This window comes from Atractosteus spatula (assembly GCF_055471065.1).
Source record: "Atractosteus spatula isolate fAtrSpa1 chromosome 10 unlocalized genomic scaffold, fAtrSpa1.hap1 SUPER_10_unloc_15, whole genome shotgun sequence".
Taxonomy (NCBI): Eukaryota; Metazoa; Chordata; class Actinopteri; order Semionotiformes; family Lepisosteidae; genus Atractosteus; species Atractosteus spatula.
The window spans coordinates 111172-122615 of record NW_028296618.1 but is presented as its reverse complement, the minus strand read 5'-3'; the positions used below and the strand labels follow the sequence as shown (position 1 = coordinate 122615).

Sequence of the window (11444 nt, the reverse complement as noted above, 5' to 3'; positions counted from 1 at the left end):
CACCAGTTCTGTAGGGTTTGGGCATGTACGGGGACATTTATTAATTGTAGCCGTAAATCACAAAATGATTCTTTTGATGGCCTTAGAATCCAACCATGCGATATAACTCAAACAACGCACACACACACGGGTACTAATACACGAGGATACATTTATTAATACATAGAATATGCATATAAACCTAACAGATCTTATCGAGAGGGTTATCAGAATACAAAAGGTATATATACAATCAGTTACAAAGTGTTACATATATCAAGAGGACATACGTTCAGTATATCATTCATTTAGATCGTTTCATAAAGTGAACTTGGTTACAACTTCTACATTAGATACAGAAAACAAGTACATAACTCTTAGGAATTAAATTGATATCAACTGGTTGGGATAACAATTGAATTCTCAAGCTGTAATGCATTGAAGTTGAATACTCATCCAATCTCTGGGGATTCAGATCTCCTGCGGGCTCTCTGGCTCTGTGCCAGGCTGTGCTGTGCTGCAGATGCTCACTGACCGGCTAGTTAGTGTTGGCTTTAACTAGCAAAGTTTGTGCACAGGAGAAAAGATGACTGTGGGTCCCAGCAAGTCAGGAAGAGGACCGGTTCATTCCTGATGAAGCGCTAGTTCTGAATAGTGATTCAGCTGTCCACAGTTCCGACCTGTTCACAAGGCTTGCTGCTGGTGCTTACCTCAGGTGGATCCTCTGGTTACTCTCTGGCAACCTCCGCTCTAGACTCTTAGAACAAAGGAAAGTTCTGGCACTCGGACACACTGGCCGTTCCGTGGTTGTCCGGGCTGAGTCTTAGGATGGTCAGGAGGCACGCTGCAAGAATGTCCTGCCCTTGGGAGCCTTTTGCTCCTGGGCCGTCCTGCCCTGGAATTCTCCTTTGAATTCCCTTTAGAAAAGTCCAGGAAATAGTCTCTCAGGCCCTCTGTGTTGCCTGTTTTTACCTGGAGGAACTTCAGCTCGTTCATTGGCTGAAAGTTCCATGGGCATCAGAGTCCCACGTGGGTTACTCGGCCCTACCAGTCCCTGATTGGTTGATCAAGGTGAGATGTGAGTCACTTACTCCTGACACTTAGGAATGCAGTCCAGATGTCCATCTGGCACTCCCTAGACAGATAGGCGCCAATGGATGACCATTGATCATGATAGCTAAGCTTAGCTAAGTGCATCCCCATTTGGGAGCTGTCCCTTATCAAAAGAAAACATATTTAAATCAGCCTGCATGAATACTTTCTCTGTGGCTGCACCACAGAGATGAACAGAGAGATGGGGCCTCATTAGAAAAAGCACAGCAACACTTAATTCTGACTTATTAACAACCATTGCCGCTACAAGTGAAAGGCTGAAGTGAAATAGAGCGGGGACGAAGGCAGTGAAGAGAGAGAACGTGGGAAGAAGAGAGAAACGCAAGGGAAAAAAAGCAGCGTCGTAAAAGAGGTGACGGAGCTGTCCTCTCTATAAAAAGGGTGCCAGCGAGCCTTCTTCTTGCTTACGGCCACACCCCCTTGAGCACACCTGATCTCGTCTGATCTTGGAAGCTAAACAGGGATGGGCCTGGTTAGTACTTGGATGGGAGACCGCCTGGGAATACCAGGTGCTGTAAGCTTTTAAGCGCAGGAGGCGCCCTATCCCCGCTCGCTCGCTCATTCCCCTGTTCACACGTGCAGTGCGGCTTGTCCGTCTGTTTATTTATCAGCTTTGGCGAGACACGGGTGCTTGTGTATTAGCGTGAGCGTTTTTATTCTAATCATGAACAGTTTTACAAGTCCGCAAAGGATCGAGGAAAGGTTTATCGCCAGCTGAAAAGAGACACAGTGCTTCGGCTGTGGAGACTTGTTCGGCTGGCGTTCGGGGAGTTGCGTTTTTCAGAATTGTATTGAGATCGTTTTCCACAGAGCTCAGATGTCAAAGCACAGCAGCAGCTCTCCACAGCGATCCTCTATAGCGCCCTTTCTCCCAAAGCTCCGTCCTCATTGGAAGGAAGCAAGAGTGAAAGGCTGAAGTGAAATAGAGCGGGGACGAAGGCAGTGAAGAGAGAGAACGTGGGAAGAAGAGAAAAACGCAAGGGAAAAAAAGCAGCGTCGTAAAAGAGGTGACGGAGCTGTCCTCTCTATAAGAAGGGTGCTAGCGAGCCTTGCTCTCGCTTACGGCCACACCCCCTTGAGCACGCCTGATCTTGGAAGCTAAACAGGGATGGGCCTGGTTAGTACTTGGATGGGAGACCGCCTGGGAATACCAGGTGCTGTAAGCTTTTAAGCGCAGGAGGCGCCCTATCCCCGCTCGCTCGCTCATTCCCCTGTTCACACGTGCAGTGCGGCTTGTCCGTCTGTTTATTTGTCAGCTTTGGCGAGACACGGGTGCTTGTGTATTAGCGTGAGCGTTTTTTATTCTGATCATGAACAGTTTTACAAGTCCGCAAAGGATCGAGGAAAGGTTTATCGCCAGCTGAAAAGAGACACAGAGCTTCGGCTGTGGAGACTTGTTCGGCTGGCGTTCGGGGAGTCGCGTTTTTCAGAATTGTATTGAGATCGTTTTCCACAGAGCTCAGATGTCAAAGCACAGCAGCAGCTCTCCACAGCGATCCTCTATAGCGCCCTTTCTCCCGCAGCTCCGTCCTCATTGGAAGGAAGCAAGAGTGAAAGGCTGAAGTGAAATAGAGCGGGGACGAAGGCAGTGAAGAGAGAGAACGTGGGAAGAAGAGAAAAACGCAAGGGAAAAAAAGCAGCGTCGTAAAAGAGGTGACGGAGCTGTCCTCTCTATAAGAAGGGTGCCAGCGAGCCTTGCTCTCGCTTATGGCCACACCCCCTTGAGCACGCCTGATCTCGTCTGATCTCGGAAGCTAAACAGGGATGGGCCTGGTTAGTACTTGGATGGGAGACCGCCTGGGAATACCAGGTGCTGTAAGCTTTTAAGCGCAGGAGGCGCCCTATCCCCGCTCGCTCGCTCATTCCCCTGTTCACACGTGCAGTGCGGCTTGTCCGTCTGTTTATTTGTCAGCTTTGGCGAGACACGGGTGCTTGTGTATTAGCGTGAGCGTTTTTTATTCTCATCATGAACCTTATATACTGTATCTCTACATCCCATAACCTTTAACGGCAGGTGCCTGGGTGTGGACATGTTGTGATGTAATATTTAATTTAAAAGTAAACATTTTAGTAAAGTCTGTTATATTGTTAAAATCTATAAGCGTTATAAATATCAATTTTTGCTTGTGCTTATAATTTATCGCTGCTAAATGTGTCTAATTCAATTATTTTAACACTTTTATGACCTATCCACGAAAATATAAAAACCTGCCCTACAACGCTCTTCTCAAAAGATAAAATAAGTTTTACATTTTTTGATTCAATGTAATTTCTTTTCTAGAGAAACACATCATTTGAGGCTTGGGTTGCATGTTAATATTTTTAAGGTTTAAAGACTTTACGTTCACGGTACGTGGAAAATCATTTCAAACATTTGAAAAGTTGTTGAGAATTTGTCATTGAAATAAGCTTACATATTTTAATTCAAAGTGATTACTTTTCACTCTCGATAAAACACGTGTGATTTTGGGGCGGGGGGATATGGTGGGGCGTTCTAAAACATCACAACCATTTGAAAAATGTCTTGAGCTATGTAGGCATGGTTACAAATTTGGAGTTTATGCTTAAATTAGCCGACTTGCCGGTTTTGAAATGTGAAACCTGAGCTGTCAGGCCCCGATATTGACTGCTGCGAAGATGGCTTCTTTGAGTAGTGAATCATCGGATTCCTCTGCTATGCAAACTGAAGAAGTAGGTTGCTAAAATATTTTTTCTGATAGTGGAATTGTCGTTTCAATCTGCGTTTAGCGTATTTCGTTTTCAACACTTTGTCTTCTTTTTAGCAAAAGCTGACCCAGCACTCAGTGGTGTGTGACAGTGGCTGTCATGTGAACTCTGACGGTGATTCAGGTGTTGGGGGTCCGTCAACGACTGATGAAGAGTTGCTACAAATGGTAAATATTAAACCACAGCAAGTTCGAAGCAAACGAAAAACTCTAACACAAAAGAGGCATTACAATTGTAAATATTTTAGGTAAAAAGCATGCCTATTTATTTTGTTAAGCCTTCCTTTTCTTTTTTCCTTTAATAGAATAACGAAGAGGTCGACGCATCAATCTTCAAACTACCATCAAGCTTGAATGTTTCGTGTCTGTTCATGTGTGTTCGCCAAAATGTGATTAATGATGATGTTCAACCTAGTTTAGCTAATGATGGCTCTAATGAGCCCGATGCTATGGATCAGATTGTAAAGTCGGTGGTATGTTGCACCTTCAACCATTGTTTAAAGGGGGTTGTGGTTGATGAATGCGCGGCCCGTTTGATTAATCATCCAGGTCAACGGGGTCACACATGCCTAGTTGTCGGGTGCGCGGATGGGTACTGTGGTGTCTCCGGGGGAAAGTTTATGTAAATGAAAGTAGTACTCACACCACACTTTTCTTTCCTGAGTTTCGTGGCGTTTCTTCCTCCAACTATCTTCCAAATACAGTCCGTAATCCGTTCCCTTAATCCTGATCCGATCCGAGTTCCAAAAGTCCGTAATAAAGCCAATCCGCGATGTATCCTTATCCAGTGTCCGTAATCCAAAAACCATAAACCTTTTCTCCTTTCAGTAGTCCGTTATTCTTTAGCCCGATCTTTAACATACACCTCTTTCCTCTCTTTTCCTCCAAACCGCATTCACCTTATCGGCTTCCGCCCTGTTCACTGCCTCCAGGGCACTTATATTTCGGTTCCTGATGCGGCTCAGCTGTGTCTCATTGTTTCTCAGGGTAGACCCTTTCCATGTACCGGTCAGCTGATTCTTTTTGGCAGCCATTTTGCTAAGGTCCATATCTAGTATTTTAAGTAGGTCATTCCGAAAATACCTGTTATGAATGACCCTTCCCCTGGTCATGTTACAGTACAAAGATGTGTTGTTTGCCGCATTAGAAATTTATAAGTGTCTCAGTTTAGCCCGAATTTTATCGGCTGTTCTGTACATCGCCAGTGGCCTGGGTGCCTATACTTTTACAGATGATACTGAGCGGAGTATAGAGCACTTGCTGAGAAAAATAATTGACGACCGCTCGCCATATGAGTATGTACGCTCCTTACTTGTAAAGGTAGATGGAAAAATACTACACGTGACTTTTGGTGCGTTGCAAAACTTATTTTATACTTATTTATACTTATTTTTACAGAAAAGAAAAAAGATCTATGTAAAACCAGGGCTGTGAAATACTTGCAATGTGAATAGAGCTTTCACTCTGTTTTACAGACACAGGTGTGCCATCGTGAGAAGAATGAAAAATTTCGAATGTATATGTAAGAATTCTTACAAAAAGTGCTTTACACTCTTCTTTCTGCAAAGCTTGAAATAAAAATCAATTAACTGAATGCTAATGTCCTTGAATTTGTTAAAGAGATAGATGTGCATGTAAAGAACATGAGTGAAATTACTGCAATTCTGATGTTTTCAGATCAGAAACTGAAGCCTGGCGGATTCAGCGGTGTGTATTCCAAAACTACAACGTATTTTACATAGAACCTGTGGTAACACCGTCCCTCTGATCACTCAGGCTAATTTATTTGCTCTGTTAGGGTCGCCCAGTTCGGTGTTCACGGCTATAGAAATGGCGAGAGAAAGGGCGTTATGAATGCTTTTTCAGATGCTGCTGAGTTTCTGAACAATGTTGGGGCGATAGCTACAACTAATTTTCTGCACCAACATTTAATTGGCGATTGCAAGCAGTAGTCTGTAATGTGTGTGAAAAGTTTAAAAGTGTATACTGGGATGTTTCTGTAATTTAAAACCTACTGATGAAATAAAGTGGTTCACATTTCACATGCTATTTGTCCTGCGAGTTCTTTCTGTGACACTTTACTCAGTCAGTCAGTCAGTCAGTCAGTGTGCGTGTGTGCGTGCGTGCGTGCGCTCACATCCCAGAAACTCGCGGCACTCACCAGACTTCCCACACCGCCGATTCCCTAGGGTTATAATAGATTGCATTCAAACCTGCAGCAGACATGATCACCTTCCATCCCTCGTTGCTAATACGCTCTTTCACACACTTATTTATAAATCGAAGGGGATGCGGTGGTGGGCATTTGGACCCTGAGGCCTGGGGCTGCTAGGGGTGGAAGGCGGGACAACAACACTCATTATGACACACCATTGGCTCTCGAGGGGGCGGGACATCCGCCCATAACATTGCACCATTGGCCGATAAGGGGGCAGGACATCTGCCCATGGCGGCCTCCCATTGGCTGAAAAAGGGGGCGTGGTACCTGTCAAAATGTTTGATGAAAGGTGTCGCTTTATTCTACTCCCGGGCCAAAAACAGCCCTCGGATCATCAAGTCAATCAGGAACTCCCAGTCTCACAACTGCATTCCCTCGGTGCTTCCCTACCACCCTAACCCAATTTCTATCCCCAGGACCATCATTAACAATGACTACATTTTACAGGACGATCCCTCCATTGGTACTCTTTTTTCCGACCGCCCAATCATCTCTTATCGCTGACCACCACATAAGCTTCTTGTTCACAGCTCCCTCACACTCAGCACCTTCCCCTGCAATAGCACTCGCTGCATCACTGGCAAATACATATCTAACGACATTCAGGGCATCACAGGACAATTCCAGATAACCCTGACAACATCCTGTATCTCATTTACTGTATCTCTTGCAAAAAATGCCCAGCTATCTACATTTGGGAAACCGAAAGGAGACTAGGAGAATGCTTCAGAGAACATATTAGGGCTGGGAAGGTTAAAGATTTCTCCAAGCCCATAGTTTTTCTTTTCACCTCAAATAGCCAGGATCTCTCAATGACTGACTTATTTTAATGTAATCTTCTCTATTCTCTTGCAGGTTTTGACTTCACACCTTTCTTCACCTCTCTCCATTTTGCACTTCCTGTGTGGCCTCTCTGCTGCTCCTGCCTCCTCCCCTCTCCCAGCTTTTGTTCTTCTGTGCTATTTAATCTTTGTAATCTGCCCTGTCTTTCTCACACCTGAAGAAGGCTTCACAGCCGAAACATTGAGTTTTCTCTCTTCTCTTTTCAGTATGGAATAAACCTATTACTTGTTCCTTTGCAGACTACACATGCTGACATAGTTTAGTTCAGGTGGGTAGCTGCTTCAATATACATTTGTAAATGTCAATTTAAAACTGTAAAAATAGTAAGATTGTAACTCCACTTTAAAACGTGGCAAGAAATAGACACATGGGAGGCTACACCCTGGAAAGGTCATCAGTCCATCCCAGGGCAAAGATATAAAAAATAAACATATAGGCAGCACATATCAAGCCTTACAAGAAATCATTAACACCCTCAACACACACCACAGGTCCATTAAACTCAAATACACCAAGCATGGTAGCCTGATAGACTTCCTAGACACCACCACATACAAGGTTTCTTCCTTCAACAACACAGACAAACTGGACATCAAGGTATTTTTCAAAGACACATTCACACGGCTTACTGCACAAGGATAGCTTCCACCCAAAACATACTTTAAAAGGACTGGTAAAATCACAACTCCTACACTTCCACAAAATCTGTACACAACAACAAGACTTTGAGGAAGCCAAATACACACTCTTCCCAGCTTTATGCCAGAGAAGATACACACAAAGTTTCCTCAAAAATGTGGCACAAACATTTCTAAATAGAAAAACTCCAGATGACAGAAAAATACCCCTCAACACATCATATTCTCAACTCAGCATAAAAACCAACCAAAAACCATGATATTAGAAAACACAAACATACTAAGGGAGCACAAAATCATATCTGCACACAGAAAAAAACAAAAACCTTCAGCATTAATTAGTCCAAAGCAAGCTAAAACCTGTACAAAACAGATCATATACACCAAGAGCCAAACATTTCATAACAGAAAACAATGATCCAAAACAAAGAAACTAAAGAAATCTTCCAGTTGCAAAGGGCACTCTCAGAAAACATCAATAACGCCATCTACAGCATCCAGTGCAAAAAGTGCGGGGTGACCTATGTGGGGGGAACGGGTAACTCCATCCGAACCCAGCTGACACAACACAGGTACATCAGGAACCACGGGACTGGAAAGCAACCCCAACTGGACAGAGATAGAATCAAAGAAAAAGGAAAGGGAGTGGATCAAAAGACTTCTTTACACCTGAACATCAGAAAAACCGGGAGGGTTTTAGTCGTTGGAAGGAGAGTGCTCACCTTGTGCCAGATGGTCCCCTCTCGGATAAAATCTGGGAGAAGGAGCTTTGTTCCCCTCTCCTAACTAGCCAGATCCTACAGGGACTGGAACTCTTCACCATACTAACACGCAACAAACAGACGAATAACTGAAACCAATCAGCTATGGAAACTCGCACAGCTTGCACAGTCCTACTAGGGAGGAAAACAAAAGACCCTGATTGCCTATTGAGATGTTAATGGTCCATGCATAATCCCCACCAGGGAAAGCAGAAACTCATTCACCAACTGAAACTGCACCTACTCATACAGAAACGTACAGAAGGAACACAGACCATAGGATACAAACTAGCCCCCTACAACTACAACACACTGCCCCTTACAAAACAGGATAAAAACAGGCCAGCATGGACACAGTGTCCCAGAACAATGCCTGAAGAAGACCCAGGCAGAAACATAGCGACACACAGAAAGGCAAGATTGTCTTCCTATGGAGCCACAGATTCTACAGAGGTAAAGCTGCCTAACAGTGGAAACCTAATGGTGTCAACGAAGCTTTAGGCATTTAAATGGTAAGTATGGATCAATCCAGAGTTGACAACGCACGCAACCGTACGGTCACCCTCCACACTGCCTACACAACAAACATGTCAAACAGACAGGATACCTTCCAACAAGGAACCAGGATCATCTACAAAATGATCCAAACAGTCCACCATTTACAAAACACAGCAGTTTTATTGGACGGGAGAACCGAGCACCCGCCAGCCTACGACGGAAGACCGAGGAACTCATAAAACCTGCCAAGCCACCCAAACTCACATATTTGAAGCTGGTAAGCAATGCCAAAAATTGGCTTCACACCACACTGCAGATCCTCGAAGAGCAAAATCTGTCATACAACTAGAGGATCTTGAGCTTCCCCACTGGGAGGAAGCTTTCACACTTGCTTCCAACTGATCAAAGAAACATTATGGGAGGAAATTGCAGAACACCACCTTTGGACCCTACAGTACACAAGCTATCAATACTGGGTTAGGGAAGGACACTCGGGCAGATCAAATTATCACAGCAGTTTTTAAATTCTACAACGACTTCTACTGGAAAGACTGCGAACAAGACCAAGTAAGAGTTAAGTTGTTTTATAAAGTCATTATTTTAGAGCAAGGTATAATTCTGATAAAAATACAATAAACAATATGGTGAAGCTATTGGAGAGAAAATTAAGGCTCGGTTAAGAAACTGAAACAGTCTTGACTTGTTCCTTTACACAAAAGTTATTTATTTTCAAAAGAGACCCATGAGGATTCATCTGGTGTGCAAGACCTGCCTGAAGACATTTGACCAGTTTCCTCTTCACCTAAAGAGGGTGTGTATGAAATGAGCCTCAGCAGAGGAGATCAGCAAGGTCCTTCTCCAGGCCAGGAAGGACTTGTTGAATCACCTGAGGAATGGGCAGGTCGGGGATTACAAGAGCATAGGGCTCATGTGTGGTGAGAATGTGAGACTGGCGGAGTCCATGGACTGTTTTATGTGGAATCCTGAAGACACATCAGCAAGGTAAGATATTTATAATTTATAAGGCTTCTTCTGTTTCATTTCTAACCTTTACCTTTATGTAAGGGTATGTTAAAATGATATACCAGTGGTCCAGATGCCCTGAGCAAGAGGCTGCTGTCCAGGAGGAAGAGATGCCAGAGACTGAAGTGGAAGAGGAAGGGGAAGATGTGAGTTCTGGAGAACTTTCTATTTTTTCCAAATGTATCTTTTGTTTTATACTTGTATTCTAGTTTGTCTTAGAAGTAAAAATGTTAAATGTGTATTTTGTATTCCTACTGTCCCCCAGTTCTTAAAAGCCATCAGCAGGCTCTCAGGAAGACGGTGACCCAGGCTGGACTGGACAGAACGCACTCCCTGGATGCTCCTCACCTGGCTGGGTTTAAACAGGACCTTACCAAGGATCTTGAAGTGGCAGATTGCTCTCAGGAGGTATTTATTTTTAAAGGCATTTAAAATTGAGCAGTGATATTTCCATAGCACATGTTTTTACTCCTTAGCTTAAAATTCACCCATGTGAAATCTCAGCCATAAACATAGTGACTCTACATTTGTCAGGTAGAAAATATTTCCAGATTCCTGTTTTTATGGATCCATCTGCATCTTCCTTAAACTTTGTAAAGGGCCTATCCAAAACAACAATTATTGTAACCAAATGAAGACCACTGGACTGTCTCACCAAATCATTGCTAATTATATTAAGAACATAAACCATTTTCCGGGCTACATCCTAAATGATATCAGTGTGAAAGTAGAGGATCCCAGCCTGGCTAACCTCATCATCAACTTCCAAAGTATCCTAAAGGATATTCAGAAGAAGAACAGTAAGAATGTTGCCAAGAGATTACTAAAAATAGGTCATTTTCATTTTAAAACTTCTTTCAGTTGTACTTTTAATTTGAATACAAAAAAAGTTGATGAGTATTAATTTCTCCCACAGATATAGACAGTTGCAGAGTCCAGAACCAAGTACGAAGGATTGCTGGAAGGTGTTGATGGTTGCAAAGAGAGATGTGTTGCACAGACTGGGCAAGACATCACCTTGCCTGAGCAGCTTCTTGTACTGTATTACCTGCAGGCCTTTCTCCAGCTGAAGCACCTGTAGCATCCCGGGGTGGTAAAGAACATGACAGTAAGAATACTTTCATACAACAAAAGTAAGAAATTACAGTTCAAATTATTACAGTTTGGTGTATTCATTTTTATTTTCTCGCTATTACAGGTTGAGGAATGGGTGCAAAGAAAGTGTTGTTTCAACAAGTGGGCACAAAAATGGTCATAATTCCTATTAAAGAGCACAAAACCTCAAACAACAGCTGGCTTCCTTTGCATTGAGTGAAGAAGAGGAACATGCAAGTTGATGGCTACATTGATATACCCATCCACTCAATTCAGGGTTGTGGTAGAACTGGAACCATCCTGGCAAGCAGTGGATGCAAAGTACTGTATCACCCATAATGTGACACCAGTCCATCACAGGACTCACTCACACCATGGCCAATTTTCATAGAAGCCAATTAAAATCCATGTTAATACCGAACAAAAGACCTCCACCTGCATAGCTCCAATCATGTACAGTATTTAAGAAAATCTGGAATGTACCTTAATTGCATTTTATTTGTGTTTTATCAGCCATTTCATCTTTACTTCACTAAACTGCGCTGTAATG

The 11444-nt window shown here is 43.3% G+C and overlaps 2 non-coding genes and 1 pseudogene across 2 annotated transcripts; all 3 read left to right on the top strand.

Moving 5' to 3' along the window:
* The first annotated feature begins 1494 nt into the window (after nt 1-1494).
* On the top strand, nt 1495-1613 carry LOC148812820 (5S ribosomal RNA). The gene has a single exon (XR_016086301.1). It is a non-coding gene; the product is annotated as a 5S ribosomal RNA (ribosomal RNA).
* Nucleotides 1614-2149: 536 nt separating this feature from the next.
* LOC148812819 (5S ribosomal RNA) lies at nt 2150-2258 on the top strand (annotated as a pseudogene).
* A 537-nt stretch (nt 2259-2795) lies between these two features.
* On the top strand, nt 2796-2914 carry LOC148812818 (5S ribosomal RNA). The gene has a single exon (XR_016086300.1). It is a non-coding gene; the product is annotated as a 5S ribosomal RNA (ribosomal RNA).
* Nucleotides 2915-11444: the final 8530 nt, after the last annotated feature.